Genomic DNA, 18,709 nt, shown 5'->3' with positions numbered 1-18,709 from the left:
TAGTCTAGATACTGAAAAACTATGTGAACCCAGAAGTGGTAGTACAAACAGTCTTTCTATGAAATACAACAAATGTACTTCACTATTGCAAGTTGGTATGAATGTAGAGAAGCATGGGAAAATACAATTAATGTAATCTGTGAACTACTGTTAACAGCAATACTACAATAGTCTAGCATCAATGCCAAAGATGTACAATATGTATGCTATAGACCACAGTTAGTGGTAATAGTCTGATGACATTATCTCATAATTTATAACAAATGTTCCACAAAAGTATGGTGGAATGTTGTATGGGAATTCCACACATGTTCATGATTGTTTTGTAATTTCACAAACCCTCTAATAAATATATTTTAGTAAAAGAAGTTAAATTATCTCTATTCTCAGATGACATGATCTTACATGAAAAGAAAACCTTTAAAAGTCACGCAAACACATATCTACACTCATGCACACAAACACCCTATTAAAACTAATAAATAAATGCAGTAAGGTTGCAGGATAAAAGATAATGTGCATAAGTCAGATATATTTAGTTAAACAAATTGTGAGGAATCCAAAAATAAAATTAAGAAAAATTAATTTTCAGAAGCATCAATAATAATAAAATTGCTATGAATAATTTATTCAAGGTATGCAATATTTGTATACTGACATCTATAAAATATTGTTGAAAGAAATTAAAGAGGACCTAAATAAATGGAAAGACAACCCATTGAATGGAATAACAGATTTAATATAGTCGGGGTGGCAATTCTCCCATACAATGCAATGCCTACCAAAATTTGAAACTGTTTTAAAAATTAAATGTAATAAACAACAACAACAAAAAAACCCAGACCAACAAGGAAATTCTTCACCTCTCAATGAAAAGGTTCTAGGAAAGCAGACATGGTTCAACTGATGGAACATCTGCCTATCATATGGAGGGCCCGGTTCATTCCCCAGGTCCTCCTGACCTGTGTGATAAGTTGGCCCATGCACAGTGTTGCCACACAAGGAGTGCTGTGCTATGCAGGGGCACCCCCATGTAGGGGTGCCCCATGCACAAGGAGTGCATCCCACAAGGAGAGCCACCCCAAGGGGAAAAAGTGCAGCCCACCCAGGAGTGGTACCACACACACAGAGAGCTGATGCAGCAAGATGATGCAACAAAAAAGAGACAGTTTCCCAGTGCTTCAGGATAATGCAACGTGGGCACAGAAGAACACACAATGAATGGCCACAGAGAGCAGACAATGTGGGGGTAGGGGAGAGAAATAAATAAAATAAATCTTTTAAAAAAGAAAAAGACTGTAATAACAATTGATGTGATGAATGCACAGCTATGTGATTATAACTAATACCATTGATTGTACATGCTGGATGAATTGTATGCTTTATTAATATGTATCATTAAAGTTGATTTCTTTTTAAAAAGTAAGAGCTTACCTTTGAAATCAGGAAATTACAAAGAGATACTGAATGGATAAAATTATACTGGAGGGGCGGTGGACTTGGCCCAGTGGTTAGGGAGTCCGTCTACCACATGGGAGGTTCGCAGTTCAAACCCCGGGCCTCCTTGACCCGTGTGGAACTGGCCCATGCACAGTGCTGATGCGTGCAAGGAGTGCCGTGCCGCACAGGGGTGTCCCCTACATAGGGGAGCGCCACACGCGAAGAGTGCGCCCCTTAAGGAGAACCGCCCAGCACAAAAAGAAAGTGCAGCCTGCCTAAGAATGGCACCACCCACACAGAGAAATGACACAACAAGATGATGCAGCAAAAAGAAACAGATTCCCGTGCAACTGACAACAACAGAAGCGGACAAAGAAGATGCAGCAAATAGACACAGAGAACAGACAACCAGGGTGGAGGGGGAAGAGGAGAGAAATAAATAAATAAATCTTTAAAAAAATTATACAGGAAAAGAGCAAAACTAGAATATATCCTATTTTATATTTCAAAACGAAATACAAATCTACAGTTATTAAAATAGTGTGATACTGGCAGAGATGTAAACTTCTAAAACAATGGAATAGAATCGATACTTCAGAAATAAACCAATATATCTATGATCAGTTTTCAACAAACATGTCACCAAATCTTGTACTCAGGAAAGGACAGTGTCTTCACCACATGGTGGTAGAACAACAAAATATGCACAGGCAAAGCATGAATTTTGATCCTTACCTTACAATACTTACAAAAATTTAAATCATATAGAGAGCTAAATGTAAGAGCAAAACTATATCACTCATAAGTAAATAGAGTGATGATTCTTCACTACTTTGAATGTGGGAACTGATACTTAGATATAACATTAAAATCACTAGAATCAAAAGAAAAAGATAGACAAATTGTATTTCTCAGAAATTAAAAACTTTTTTCATCAAAGGGCTCTCTAAAGAAAGTGAAAACATAATGAACAGAAAGGGAGAAAATACTTTCCAATTATATATCTGAGATGGGCCTAATATCCAGAATGTATATTTTAAAAATCCTGTCATTTAACATGAAGAAAAATGGGCAAAATCTTTGATGAGACATTTCTCCAAGGAATACATGAAATGGGCTAACAAGCACATACAATGATGCTCAACATGTTTAGTCACTAGGGATATGCAAATCAGCACCCCAATGTGACAAACTTTAAATCTGCTGGGATGGTTATACTTTTTTGAATACCTAAAATAACTATTGGGGAGGATGTGGAGAATTGGAATCCTCATACACAGTTGGTAGGGATGTACAGTAGGAAAATATTCATGCAATCCCTCAATAAGATATACATAGAATTAGCTGATTATCTAGTAATTCTGTTCCTTGATATATAGCTCCCAAAACTGAAGAAAGATATTCAGTAAATTGTATACAAATGTTTATATCAGACTATTTAAAATAACGGGTGGAAACAATCCAAATAACTTTCACCTAATGAATAGATAAACAAAATGTCTTATATACTTACACTGGAATTTTTTTCAGTCATAAAATAGAATAAAGTAATGATATAAACTATAACATGGAAAAGACTTGAAAACATGTTAATTGCTTTCAAAACTTAAGCCAGGTACAAAGGTCACATTTTTAAAAGATTCCAATTTTATTCAATATCCATAAAAGGCAAATCAATAGAGACAGTAATGATTAATGGTTGACAGGAATTGAGGGGAGTGGGTAATGTAGAATAATTCCTTTTGCGTGTATGAGGTTTCCTTTGGAGTTGATAAAAATGTTCTGAAATTAGATAAAGCTGATACACAATATGGTAAATGTACTAAATGACACTGAATGTACTTTTAAATTTATGTTATATGAATTTCACCTCAATAAAAAATGTTCAGATACTGTAGAGTATAGAAAGTGCATGGCAATTTATTCAAAGACATCTAATTTTCTCAATTATAAAAAAAATATTTTAATTCATTCATATGAATATAACATTAATAGTTCTAAATGTAATGAACATTTATTTGGCATATTTCTTTCTCATGCATAAATTATACCATATTAATAGTAAAACTTAAAAATGGCAAATTGAAAGAAAACCCTTAAATTCCTCTCAAATATTTGTACAATTCAATTGTGAATGAAATGGCAAAACAAATTAAGTCCTGCACTGTGTTATGTACTATAATCTTTACATAATTTCCCCTTATCAAAACAAGTATTAAATTCGCTCCCTATACACCTTCAGATAATTACTAACATTTTATCTTATTCTAGAGGGTACTATGTAACTTTTACCCTATCTCTCCCACCCTCCATTTGGCATCACAGTAACCTGTTAAATTTTTGTCACATCACTAGGACTGTTGAAATGCCCATATTTACTTATTTTTATTTATCTTCCATTTATTTTTCCAGGTTTATTTCAGAGAATTCCAGGCTTTTAAATAGAGAGAACAAGTGTTTTATGATCCCTAATTAATCCCCAGGACCTGGAATATTTCTTGGCTCACATAGTACAAGCAAAGGAAACCTCTTATATTTTTTAATGTAACATTTTTTGTGATCTATGTATCTTTAAAAAAAGACAATTTAATTTAAGAAATTAAAAAATAAAAATAAAGAATAAATGGGGAAAAAAAGAAATTATTAATGAGGACTGGATGTGGCTCAAATGGTTAAGCACTTTTCTCCCATACTGGAGGTCCTGGGTCTGGTCTCCAGTACCTTCTAAGAAAACCAAACAACAAAAAGGAAATAACTACAAAAATACAACTCAGGGGAGCCTATGCAGCTCAGTGTTTGTGTGCCAGCTTCCCACATATGAGGTGCTGAGTTCAATTCATGGCTAGTACCACATATCCAACATCACCTGAGAGCTATAATTTAGAATTTATCTGGTAAATCCACTGAAGATGAACAGTATGGGTTCCACAGAATGAAACACTGACTAATTTTATCATCTGTGCAATCAGAATGAGACCCCCTGGAATATAGTCCTTATGTAGTTGGACCGTTTTAAAAGATTATGCAAAAATAGAGGTTATATCCACTTTAAGAAGAAGAAACTGGACAGGGCAGGGATTTGGCAAGAGAGGAAAAGTGTGGCTTTCTTTTGGAACCTGTCTCAGAACCTAGTTGACCTCAACATTTCTTCCAATTTTGGAGTTCTCATGAGTTCTCCAAACAATAGATGTGAACAGGTCACATTTACTTGTACTTTTAGAAGTCCTGACTATATTCAGGGAATTTTATTCCAAAGAAAAAGCTTCCATTTTATTGTATCCACTTTTGCCTCAACATTCTCATTTATTACTTTTGACTATTTGTGTCCCTTATTCATTTAGGTTTTGAATCTATTTCATTACTTTTAATTGTGTTATTCAAGACTCTAGGTCTTTTATGTTCAATACTGTAAGCAATAAACATGTGACTATTAAACTGAAATTAATTAAACTTAAATAACACCAAAAATTCAGTGCTGTAGTAGCACTAACCAAATTTTAAGAGCCCAAGCTATATGTGGCTAGTGGCTTCTGAATGGAGTATGCAGATATAGAACACTATCTTCATTGCAGAACTAGTAGAAATGTTCATCTGAATCATATTTTTTCCATTTATAAATGATTGTTTTATTGCTTCTCTATTAACTCCTATGTCTACACCCAAATAAGGTTTAATTTTATTTTAAATTTTAAGGTAGATCTTATATTGTTTAATCATTTATTTTAATTTATATCAGTATTTTACACAATTCAAGAATGATAATTATCTCAGGAGTATTGGTTTAGATTTGTGACTTTGGTAATTTTATGTAGTAGTCAACTATTATTATTTTTCATAATGTACTTTTTTGTTTGTGCCAAGGTTATTCATAAAAGTTTTCCCCATTAAGTTTCAGTTCACAGATTATATATTCCATGTTTGTCATTATTTTCTGGCTTTATATCCTTCTGAATAGGAAGCATTGGTTATCCCTTTCAAATTTTTGAGGTTTTCCTCCATTCTATTGTATGAAACATTTGTATGATGGGTCCATGAGCTCTCTAAAGGCAGAGTTTTCAGGATGTGGTACTTTATTATAAACTTTATTGAATCACTGTGAAATCATTCTAATATCTTTTGAGAAAGTAGTAAAGATTTCTATTGTCAAAAGATGAAGAGATACAAACCTATGAAATGATATAAAGCTATATAGGCTTGAGTCCCTCATTCTAAATCCCACATCAGCAAACAAAAACTTAACTAATATCCTGTCTCTGTAAGTGTTCCTATCCCAGAACCTGAATCTTGACAACAACCAATCATAACTCAACAGCTTCCTAGTTCTTCTGTAGCTTTGCTCCTCTAAGTCAAGGCTAAGCCAAGTAAGGAAAACTGTCTTGTGTTAATGAGTAAGATTATTTTCTTTAAGACTACCTGTCCTAGTCATAAGAGCATTTTGCTTTCACTCTTCTAAGCTCCCTTCCATTTTAGGGATTGTAAGTTGTCTGGTTCAAGAACTGCTTTTAAAAGCAATGAGATCCATACAATTAATTTCCTTGATTGTTTATTTTTCTATTTTTTCACAATTTTGGCTGTGAGAAGAGAATCCAAAGGTGACTGCCAATGACTCTGGAGACAAAGAGAAAGATAGACAAAAGTGCCTGCTGTACCCTTTGTGTTTTCTCTTCTCCCCACCACCTCCAAGGTCCATGAATGAGTCTCTCTCAGATCAAAGCTGCACTATTTTTGCTGAGTTCTCTTATCTCAGAGCTGTCAGTCCCAAAGTTAGTGGAAATGTATAAATTGAGTCTTAAAGCTTGTAAATTGAGCTTTGAAGGATGTTGTGTGAAGACAGTTTACAAAAATTTTTTTGATAAATATGCAAGGTATGCACGATGTGTTTTTAAAATAAAATGACAGCTTGTTACAGAATGAGAAATAGGAATATGTAGGATAATCCTGAATAGGTGTAAAAAGTTGTAGGTTTTCAGAAAAGTGATTTCAATTGTCAATGTCAAGGGGAGTTGAGATTTGGTAGTTGTATAATATTTTTAAGGATTTTCTTATCAGATAGTATCTTCAAGCAAAACTAGTATTGATTATCTTTCTCTTACAATAACAAATTATCCTTGGATTATTCTTTCATTAATAAAAATTACTAAAAGGTTTTTCTAAAACATCTAAGTCCCCTGATTAGTGGGAAAGATTCTGTAACTTATCAGAAAAATCTTCTGTCTTTTATATCCTTTATATAATCATCCTGTAGTTGTTTTAGAGAACATCTCACTTTTGAAATAAAGTATTTTTTATCATTGTGCTACCTCCTCTCTTTATTTTTTAAAGTATGTTATTGTCACTTTCATTAGGGAACTAATTATTGTTTCACAAATTCCCATGATCCTATTTAACAAAATGTTAAAACCTGACAACTTTTGAGAGTTTCCTTCCAAAAATTGAACCATACATAGTATCTTGTTGATCTCAAACTCTCAGGGATTTCCGAGGGCCCTTGAGAAAATCACAAAGGAATTTTTTCTTTCACATTGTAAGAGAGGTGATAAACTAGTTTTATTTGATATGTTATCAGTTGCATAGGAAGTGTTATCAAATAAAAAAAGATGTAACTTTCTGTTGTTTCAATTATAGGATAAAATGTTATTAATATAAACATTTCAGAAATTATATATAATGTTCTTAGAGACTTGTCAATATCCTCACTCACTATCCATGAGTTTTCCAAGTGCTGATAAGTCTGATATTAGACAATAAAATTACTAGTCATTTTAAAATGCTGTTTGACCTAAAGTAAGGGGGAAATGGAAAGGAGAAATGAGTTTATATGGCTACGAGTTTCTAAAAAAGAGTCTGGAGGCTGGCAGAAGGATTGCCCTCATGCACAACTGAGCAGAGTCAGAGAGACAGATAAAGCAGATACAACCCCCAGATATTGGTTCCTTTGAGGGCTAAAGAGACCCATGGGAGTTATGGTCATGGCCGATGGGGTTAACTACCAGGGCAGATGGCCCCTCTTTGGAAATGGTGTTTATGTGTGATGAATCTGGACTCAGATGGGATCTCCCTTCATAAGACTTTCATGCTAATGTGCTGGAGGTGCAGTTAATGTTGGGGTTTAAGATATATTTAGGGGATTTGAATCTCTGGACTGACAATGTGATAGCCAGATCCTGAGCCTCAACAGACTCCAGCACCTACAATCTGATCTATTGGACTTACCACACTCAGCTAAGATGGAGTTGAAGAAGGACAACCACCACACCATGGAGCCTAGAGTGATTACAACTGAAAATGGGAGGATTGCATCCAGCATCCATGTGGAATCTGAGCCTCCTCTTGACATAGAGGTGCAATGGACACAACCAATCCAATGTCCACATAGAAGAGGTGGCATTGGATTGGGAAAAGTGGACATGGTGGACGATGGGTATGGGGAAAGGCAGGAAGAGATGAGAGGTGGAGGCGTCTTTGGGACATGGAGCTGCCCTGGATGGTGCTTCAGAGGTAATCATCGGACATTGTAAATCCTCACAGGGCCCACTGGATGGAATGGGGGAGAGTATGGGCCATGATGTGAACCATTGTCTATGAGGTGCAGAGGTGCCCAAAGATGTACTTACCAAATCCAATGGATGTGTCATGATGATGGGAATGAGTGTTGTTGGGGGGGGAGAGGGGGGGCGGGGGGGTGGGGTTGAATGGGACCTCACATATATATTTTTAATGTAATATTATTACAAAGTCAATAAAAAAAATTACTAGTCATAAGTTCAGTTGTTCTTAAAATAATGTTTGTGTCCTCTCATCTGATTGTTCACTTCTGTGAAAGTGCTATAAGTTAATAATGGACATTTAAGTTCTCTGTCATCTATATATAGTTTTTATTCTGATACTTCCCTGAAAAACAAGCAATCATCTACAGGACAGTGTGTTTCATTTTCAACATAAAGTGCTGTCTCAGAGATCTATGGGAAGAACTATGTCAAATTCTCTGAGGCTCCAGCTTCTAATGACATTCCTTAAATAACTTTGAGAACACACCACCATACTGATTCAAGATCTCCAGAATTCTAATGAATAAGCTGATAGGTTCATGAGATTGATAGCAGAAGATGTAATGAAACTCACATTAATTACTCAGGGCTAAATGAACTAATATAAAATGATTGTAGTTTTCTTTGTATTATTGCTATTTTATTGTTCTCTTTAGTAGATACAAGGTATCCCTTACAGAATTAAGATATTTATAATTCATAAAGCATTCATCTTTATCTCCATACCTGACCATTCCAGAATTTGGAAACTCTTACTGAATATTCTTAAATTTATGGTACTCTAATTATTTTCACAGGTTCAATCAAGATCAGTTCTCCTTGTTAACAGGAAATAATTTGAGTAAATGGTTATATAACACAGTCTTAGGGATGTTGATTTAAGAACACAGAGGAAACTTCATATCTACTGCATATTAGAGCCTGCAACTTGGTGCAGTTCCTTGTACTTACCTAAATTTTGTGCAGCTTCAGCAGAAACTGCTAAATTTGTTAAAGCCTCAGCAAACTTAACTCTGAGCTGATCTAACATTTTTCCTCCAGAAAACTAACTTCTTATGAGAGCTTTCTATGTCACCTCTTAACTCTTACCTAAAATGCTGCAATGTTCTTAACCCTACTACTCTGCTACCTTTATCCAATGAGGAGACAAGACACCCCATGAGCGTAAACTGGTTTCTTCAAAATTAATGATTCCGTACATGTTCTTATCATTAGTCCAGATGTCATCCTATTTGTTAATGAGTCTTATGCTAGAAATTTTAATGATGTATCCCAAATAGCCTATACCACATACTGATTGAATAAGGTAGCCTTCTACAATTTTCTTCCACAAAAAGGATGAATTCTGTGCTCTTACCCAAGCCTATTTCTAGCAAAAGGAAATTCTGTTAACATCTATAGTGATTTCAGCATGCTATGGAAGCAAAAATGTTCCTCACTTCTGGTATGTCAGTTGAAAATTGTGGACAAGTAAATGATCTCCTTTCTGCCATTTTATTCCTATCTAATGTTGACATCATTAAGATAAAGGCTCATACAATATCATCAGATCCCTCCTGCTCTTGAGATCGGGAATGAAAGAAAGAGAAAAAGGAGAATGAAATGAGGAGAAAGAAAAAGAGAGCGCTGGGATCAGGGGGTCTGTGAGTAGAGACTCATCTCTTGTTTCATTCTCCTTTTTCTCTTTCTTTCCTTCCTGATACCCTTCAGGCCAACATTCAGACACAACATGAACTGAGGCTGAATACTTTGTAATATTCAAATGCATATTTTCATACAAAAACAGACACTACTAAAACACTTGTAATATAAACTTAAATTATATCTGTCTAAATTAACTTTTCTATCTCAAAATTTTAACTCTGGCCATCTGTTTATTCTTAGCATTCCTTTTAGGAAATATGAATTCTCCCCATATGAAATAGCTCCTAGAACACATATCTTTGGGAATAAGTTGAGAGCTGATCACTTATTGTCACACTATGACAATCCTTAATGCATTATGCCAAAGATTATCTTTAACAACTAAAGGACACCTGTCCTGTCCCACATGCCAGGCACTCCATTAATCATAATCTGTCACAGCATAATGGGTCTACTAGAATTGACACAGACAAAAAACAGCCCTAGAGTCTCATTAAAAGGAATACCGTCAAGTTCTCCTAACTTCTGATAATGCAGCTTAACTGTAGGGTGTTGAGCCATGTGTCCACATTACTCAACTAAAAATTTTTCCATCAGACTCCTGGACTAATTATGGAGGCTTAAAACTCAAACTAGCCAGAAAGGGAAGTAGATAATGTCAAAAAGTAGATTAGTTATTCCCAAGGTGACAGATTAAGTCATAACATAAGCAAGTCCTCACATAGCCTCTAACTTACTAATAATTATAATGCATAAAATCTTTATATTTCTCAATGCTTTGTCCTTGTACTGGCCTGCAAAGACAATGCCATTGCCTGCTTCTCCCAGGGCATTTCAAAGGAAGGAAACCTTACAGACTGTTGGAATTTTCATTGGAATTGTCACCATAAACCCTAATTTATGCATATTGCATAGGACCCCATTGTTCAATCCATAACAAATTAATTTCTAATCCCAAATGCTTTAGTCTCTTTGGATCAAACTGCACCATTTCTTTCATATAAAATATGAATACTAGACCAAAGGTCCTCTTTACTTTCCTTTAAGCTTTCTTGGACCTGGAACCTTGTAAGTAAGAATTAAGAAATAGCAAAAGTTTATGATTACTGAATCATTATATAGATGCCTTTCCTCACCCTTCTTTATGGTTATTTCAAACCATACTCACCCTTGTGTATACTTATTATTGTGATGGTTATTCCAGTCTGACCTTACCATTGTTTATGGTTATTTCAAAACTAAGCCCGGCCTTTTGTATATTTGCTATCATGCTGTTTATTCTACACTAAAATTACATTTATTTATGGTTATTTGAAAACTAGGCTTGTGTATATTTACTATTGTAATTGTATGCTCTCTACACTCTCCTGTTTGAATCCAGAAGAAAGCATAATCTCATCAAAATCAAGGAGACAGGCTTTTAGGCCCTTGCTAGACCAATGACCTGTTTGCTAGCCTCGCACATGAACTTTCTCACTTGGAACTCCAGTGTCTCAGGAATTCATCTCTAAAGTGTATTGGAAGGAAATAAACTAATTTTGCTCAGTTTTATCCATACTATAGACACAACTTGTTAAGAGAATTATGAAGATATCAAAGAAGAGTTTTGAAAAGTTATTATAATAGCCCAAATGCCTCCACAAACAAGTTGCTTTAAAAAGCACGTCCACTTTTAGGCTTAAGGCACTGGATCTGCAAAAGATTCACAGCACAAATAAATTTTGTTCAACTCTTCATTTGTACTCTCTATAACCACAGACCCTTGGATACTAAAGACAAATGATAGTATTCCTAGTAATGAATCTATTTCCATTCTTCTGCCAGGCAATATTTTTATTGTGGAAATTTTATCAGATATTTGCCTCAGAGTAAAGTAATATACTTTAATAGCTGATAAATATCTGGGCAATATGCACTTAGTCTCCTCACAGTCCCTTAGAAATCTATAATAAATCTGAAACTTCTCAGTGGCCTACTCCCCTCAATCTACAGTATCAGACAAAACAGGATTTACCGAGAGAGTTAATGATTCTGGGCTTGCCTCTTTTGGCAGCTTGCTGCTACCTTGGCTTGGGTTAACACAAATGAAACAGGTTTAGATATTTATCAATCACAATAGGGGAAATTGCAGAATCTACTTTTAGACCTATAGCTGCACAACAAGTCATTAGATTTATTATCTAAACTTGTTACTTATTAATTGGACAGGGAGGCATTTTTGCAATTGCCAACATCACCAGTTGTACCTACATACATACTTATGGGGAAATTGAGACAAAATGGCATGAAATAATTAAATAAACTATTTAGATTAAACAAGTAAGGCTTTCCTCAAGGCCCTGATTTTATCACTTTGATTTCAGTTGGGCCAAATCATGGGACCTGGGCTTAAGAGTATACCATAGTGTTGGCATTTGGGCCTTTTATCACTCATAGCATACATGATAGTCTCTCTGGCTCCCTGGTGTACTGTTTTCTCTCAAGGGTGTTCAGGGTGTCTCCAGCCACTCGTGACCCTGCAAATGAACTCTTTATGCCTAGGGTGACATAAAAATGATGATCATGGAAAAACTGACATCATGTGCCCCCATGAGCCCATTATGAAAACAATCTGCATGTACTACTCCAAGATCTCAGGCAGTAAATGAAAGTGGCCTCAACACCTTACATTTTTATCACAACTCTCAAAGGCTGAGAGCCAGATCAGATTGGGGGAAGTTGTTAAATGAATGAATTAGGCCCTAGATGGAGTCCTTATGCAAAGCCCTACATCAGCAAACTGTAGCTTAACTTAGTTTCTAGCTCATATAAGTGCTCCTTTCCCCAGAGCCTGGAACATAACAACCTGCCATAACTAGCCAAGTTCTTTCCTCTCTTTCCTCTCCAGGAATCTTCATCTGCTTTGTTTTAGTGCAGAATTTTGTCCCTAGCTCCTAAGATTTGTTTAAATTCTATTCCTCACTCAGTGCCTCATTTTCCTTATACTTTTCATTTCTGGGACTCTCCAGTCTAACAGCAAATAATTTCAGCCCTCCCCATCCATTTTTCACTATGAGGCTTTTCTGCCAAATGTTTCTTCCTTATTAGGTTATCCTGCCTCTGAGAGACAGACAGGGTCATTCCAGAAAAGTGGGATATCCAGAAGAGTCCATTCTGCATTTAGGTAATTCCACCATCAGTAACTGAATTGAGTGTGTGAGTGCACCACACAGCCACAGCCATTCTGCTGGGTTTTACTCCCTACTCACCCCCAAAGAGGGGCCCTTTTGTTTTCAGCACTCCTCAGCAGCTTGCTTTCAGCACTGGGTCACTGTGCCTGGATATGTGGGGTCTGACTCATTGCTGTGAGTTCCTCTAAAATCTATTTTCCCAGTGAGAAGGATCCAGGCTGCATGCTGCCTCTGAAGAACTTTCAAGCTTTTGCACAGGACCCACTGAGAGGTAAGGAAAGAGGACTGGTAGCTCCTGAATGGTTTCCTACTTGATATTTTCTCTTTCTTCAATTCAGCATTTTTGGAATACTTCACCAGACACTACCACCCTTCTGAGAGTCTGTGGACTGTTTTACAGGTTATGGCTTTTGTTGCTGTGTTGATGATGTCACCCATCCACCACTGATTTTTTATTAACTTTTTAATTTTTAAATAAGCTTTAAATACATAAATGATACATAAAAAATAGAACTAACTCCCATGTGCCCCATGCCTCTCCCCTCCCAACGTTCCCACATTAACATCCCTCATTAGTGTGATACATTTGTTGTAAGAAAGAAATCTTCTTTTGGAAGAAAATACGGTTCATCTAATTGTGGAGAAGAAAAGAATTTATTCTCAATCTTGCAAGAAGGGGTGCACAACCAGAAAATGTGGCTGGCACCCCAAAGAAAAATGACACAATTTATACCCCTAAGCCTAACATACAAGCACTTCCTCTGTTTCTCCATAGATTGAATACTTCAGAGGTTACAGCCTATCTGAGAAGTCTTTCCCATGCAACTTTTCCAGTTTTTGATTAACCACTTCCCCCATCACGTTCCAACTATTTTAGTTTTTACCTGCTACTTTTGCCAAATAAGGAATGGAATTTAGTGCTGAATTGGTATTGACTTAGCTCTTTCTTGTGCATCCTTTTTACTGGCTATAGGATTGGCTTAAGCTGCTTTCCTTTGTTCCAGCTTAACCCTGGAATGGGAGATTGAGTCAGTAGGCTGCCAGGTTACATTCATTAATATTTTCTTCCTTTATGTGAAAACACAAACTAATATCTGTTTCTTACAATCACCTCTCTCTCTTTTAAATTCCTTTAGTTCTCATCTCCATTTTTCAAGTTTTTAAGAGCTATCTCACACTCTTTATTATAGGGATCTCCTTCTTTAAAGGGGTACAGATAGTTTTGTTTATACTGTATGGGCATTTATTTGGTTTGGGTGATTTCAGTGAGTCTTTGAACCAGCCCCCAGACACACGGAATGATACAACCTCCCACTGTGGTTAAGCACCCCAACTGAGATAATGAGGGAAGTTAAGATGGACAGTGCAACCCCTTTCCATTTTCAAAACCAATTTTCAAGCTATCCTGTGAGTGCATTGCTAATGCCAGAATTTTCTGCTAATTTCTCTGATAGGGTTGTTAGGCCTTATAAAGCTTTAGTGATAATTCCATCACAGGCAGTGTTATTGGGATAAATGTACAGCAACTACCTCCAATTATAACACAGACTCCCCCTTTCTCAGCTAGCATCATATCTAAGGCCATTCTATTTTCCCATGCCATTCTGCTAGTAGCATTGAATTGTTCTGCAATTCCCTTAACTGCATTGCTGGTGTAATTAATAAATCTCTGTTGATTATAATAAATGTAATTAATCTAATCTACATTTTTATTTATGGTGACTCATGGGAACAAGAAAGACTCAAACCCAACTGCTCCCTGATTTCTAGCCTTAAATTCATCTGGGACTCCTTGGGGAACTCCTATATTATCTATATAGATCCACTCATCAAAAGAACCAAGTAGACTTCTCTTTTCTCTCCCTCCCTGGGATGTTATTTTTGGTTCTTTTTCAAATACCAAGGTGAATGAGATAGCCAATTGGACCAGAGCACAGGTTCCACCCTACATCTGATGTAGTATTGGTCAGAGAACACTCTTTCCTCAGTGCCACCACAGGTCTGCTCAAGGTATGTCCAAACTGGAGAAATTATCGTACCATCACTGCTCACATTCCACACTTGTGTACATGAGGCCATGGTTCCAAGGTCCCAGAATCCTTCCTGTTTAGAGAGACTAGCACATTGATTCCCTGGGGCTAGGTGGGAGGTGGTATGGCCTTGATGTTTCTGTTTTTGACAGATCGGAAGAGAAAGGACACCGTACTACAATTTCCACCAGGAGTAGCATTCTGGAAGATGAGTATCATGCTCTTAAATTCCCTTTCATGTTTTCCACACCTAGCAGAAAGGGTACAATATGAGCTGTGGCTTGGCTTGTTGCACAAGCCTAACACTTTCTTCTGTTCAGACTCTGGACTATATATTTGATCCATTCTACTGAGACATTTGTGTTCCCATATCCTGTCTCTATTTCATTTTCATGGTTTGCTTTAAATCTTCTGCCTTAAGTATCCTGACTGCTTTGGGATCATTTTGAATTGGGGAACTGGCTTTTGGTTGGCTTTTCTGTGGTTTTGAAGGGTTGCTAGAGAGGGCTTTGTTGAAGTCCTATCTACATGGGGAGGAAGGACTCAGATACAGAACCTTCCCAGAGGATCTTTATCTGTAACATTTGCTCCCATTCCATATACACTATTGACTACTTGGTCCCTGGTGCTGCTCCCAGTTTCTAATTTGTCTGCCTTCTTAATAATTATTGCTATTGGATTACACTGAAGACTTTTGCAGTCTGGCAGGGTATTACCTTTATAAAAGGTTATCTTACACTTTAATGGCCTCAAACTTGGTGAGACCCATCCCATATTCATGGCCCATCCCTTATACTGGGTAGAACACCATACATCTTCCCAGGAAGGGCAAGGGGGGCTTAACTGTAACCATTCTTCAATAGCTTTGGGCATAGGCATTTATTTTCCCCACTCAGCCTTCACTGGTACTCTAAATTCCCACAGTCTATTACTTGGCAGGTGTCAAACTGCATGTTCTGGGGCTCCAGACCTTCAGTCACATTTATAACTAATTTAGTGGGCCTGGTTGTTTCTGGGGTTTGAAACATCATGGCTAGTAAGTTTATTTTTATCTTAACTTAAAGTCTGAATTTCTTCCTTGGTATTCTGATAGAACTAGGGCCATTGCTGAATAGGATGATACACAGCTCAACTCCCTCCCCCAGTTATTGCCTTTTCAGTGTGATCTTTAAGGGATCTGGGGTTGAATTTATTTTCCAAGACACAGATGAAGTTGTTGGATACTTATCATCTGGTCAGGTACTGGTCCTTTTACTCAAGTGTAGTTAGTCCAGCCTTTTACTGCTGTTTGGACTGCTATTTCAGTTGTCAGCAAGACTTGATAAGGTTCATCCCAGGTCGATTGGAGTTTGGATTCTTTCCACAACCTGATTAGGGCCCAGCTGCCAGGTTGGCATTGGTGGGCTGCAAATTCAAGAGGCAGAGTCTGAGCCAGTAAACCCCAATGTCTGAGGAATGACAAAGAAGAAGACAAGGCCAGTATATAATTTTGAAGAAAGAGATCCTTTGACTCAAATAGGGGTGTTCTCTTGGCTTCCAAGGGAAGGGCAGACCAAAAAGCATTTCATAACTGGAAATTTCCAGTTCCCTCCTAGGGCAGTTTGGATTCTTAACAGAGCTATAGGTAAACATTTAATCCATGGTAATTTGGTTTCTAAAACCAACTTAGAGAAAAATTTATAAGGTTTGGTTCATTCTTTCCACTTTTCCTGAGGATGGCTGATGCCAGAGTGTATGGAAGTTCCATGTGACACCTAGACCCTGCATAGTATTTTGCAACACTCTGGATGTACAGTGACTACCATTATCTTAATCTATATTTACTATTAACCCATAGTGGGGAATGATTTCTTCAAGGATAATTTTTGAAGTCCCTGATGCTGTAGCTGAAGGAAGAGTGTATGCATCTACCCACACTGTCAGGTGATCCACAATAACCAGAACATACTTTAGTCGACCTATAGGGGGCATTTCAGTATAATAAACCTGAATGCTCTGGAATGGTCTGAGGCTGGGCTCCTTCCCCTTGGCACCTGCTTTCTTAAAACATTTTTATTAACTCTCTAACAGATTATGGACCATTCACTTATTTGTTTGGCTATAGTATAATGGCCCACACATCCAAAATGCTTGAGGACCAGGTCACACATGACCTGCACTCCCCAATGACTCTCTTTGTGCAAAACTACTAGTACTTCCCTCATTATTTGCTTATTCAACATCTGCCAGTCATTTGGGAGGAGGTACCCCCAATTTTTCTAGTTCTTTTACTTACTTTTCAGAGAATACAAAGATTCCAATGCCTTTGGGAATGGAGGGTATCAGGACCATCAGATCCAGAGGGGAACAGAGGGAAGACTCTTTGACCTTTTTATTAGCCAAACTGTTTCCATTGGCTTCATGCCCATTTATATGTACCACAGATATTTCTCTTGGTAAGAGCAGGCTGGTTAACACTTGTTTTTTACCAGTTCCTCATGGAATAATTCCTTTCCTCTGCTATTGATCAATCCCCTTTCTTCCCAAATTTGCCCAAAGCTGTGGACCATGCCAAAAGCATATTTAGAATCTGTGTAGACTGTACCATCTTTTCCTGTAATAATTTAAGGACTTGATTTAATGCATACAGCTCACAAGTTTGAGCTGACCAATCTTTGGACAGTTGACCAGCTTCTTTCACCCACAAGTTAGCCCATCAACAACAGCATAGGGAAGCGGATTTGGCCCAGTGGTTAGGGCATCCATCTACCACATGGGAGGTCCACAGTTCAAACCCTGGGCCTCCTTGACCCATGTGGAGCTGGCCCATGCACAGTGCTCATGCACACAAGGAGTGCCCTGCCACGCAGGGGTGTCCCCCGTGTGGGGAGCTCCATGCACAAGGAGTATGCCCCATAAGGAGAGCCACCCAGCATGAAAGAAAAGTGCAGCCTGCCTAAGAATGGCACTGCCCACACAGACAGCTGACACAAGATGACACAACAAAAAGAAACACAGATTCCTGTGCCACTGACAACAGAAGTGGACAAAGAAGAGCACAAACGCAGCAAATGGACACAGAGAGCAGACAATGGGGGGAGGGTTGGAAGGGGAAGGGGAGATAAATAAATAAATAAATAAATAAATCTTTAAAATAACAACAACAGCATAGCCATTGTGCCTTTTTCCTTCCAGGACCCTAGAAGACCCATCAATTTTTTTTTGTTGTTGAAGATTTATTTATTTATTTATTTAATTCCCCTCCCCTCCCCCGGTTGTCTGTTTTCTGTATCTTTTTGCTGCGTCTTGTTTCTCTGTCTGTTTCTTTGTCTGCTTCTGTTGTCATCAGTGGCACAGGAAGTGTGGGCGGCGCCATTTCTCAGCAGGCTGCTCCCTCCTTTGCACTGGGCGGCTCTCCTTATGGGTGCACTCCTTGCGCATGGGGCTGCCCTACGCGGGGGACACCCCTGTGTAGCACGGCACTCCTTGCACGCATCAGCACTGTGCACAGGCCAGCTCCACACGGGTCATGGTTCCCCTTGCTTCTGCAACTTCATGCAGAGCTAGTGATCAAGTTTGCACAGAAGACCCATCTATGAACAATTTTCCTCTGAATGTAAGAGAAGGTCCTCTAGGTTGGGCCAGTCTCAGGTTTGGTATTCAATTAAGCTTACCCAGTCATGTTGAGGATTTCTACCTGCTTGGATCCTTTCCAAAGGAAAGAGGCTGCGTTCAGATTATCATCAATTATCAGTATTAATCATCTTTTTTCATTAGAATTGCTTCATATTTCAGAATTTGGGAATCTGTTTATCACCTTCTTGCTTTTTGAGACAAAATAGTCCTGACCTAATGAGGCGACCCCTCCAAAGGCCAGTTTCCTGCTTTCTTCTACTAA

General features: G+C 37.5%; 1 non-coding gene across 1 annotated transcript; it reads right to left on the bottom strand.

The window, feature by feature from the left end:
• Positions 1-18,339: 18,339 nt before the first annotated feature.
• On the bottom strand, positions 18,340-18,386 carry LOC131274700 (small nucleolar RNA SNORA66). Its single transcript, XR_009181988.1, has one exon. It is a non-coding gene; the product is annotated as a small nucleolar RNA SNORA66 (small nucleolar RNA).
• Between the last annotated feature and the right edge of the window lie 323 nt (positions 18,387-18,709).

This window comes from Dasypus novemcinctus, chromosome 19, assembly GCF_030445035.2.
Source record: "Dasypus novemcinctus isolate mDasNov1 chromosome 19, mDasNov1.1.hap2, whole genome shotgun sequence".
Lineage (NCBI taxonomy): Eukaryota > Metazoa > Chordata > Mammalia > Cingulata > Dasypodidae > Dasypus > Dasypus novemcinctus.
The sequence above is the reverse complement of the archived record's forward strand: the minus strand, read 5'-3'. Positions and strand labels throughout refer to the sequence as shown.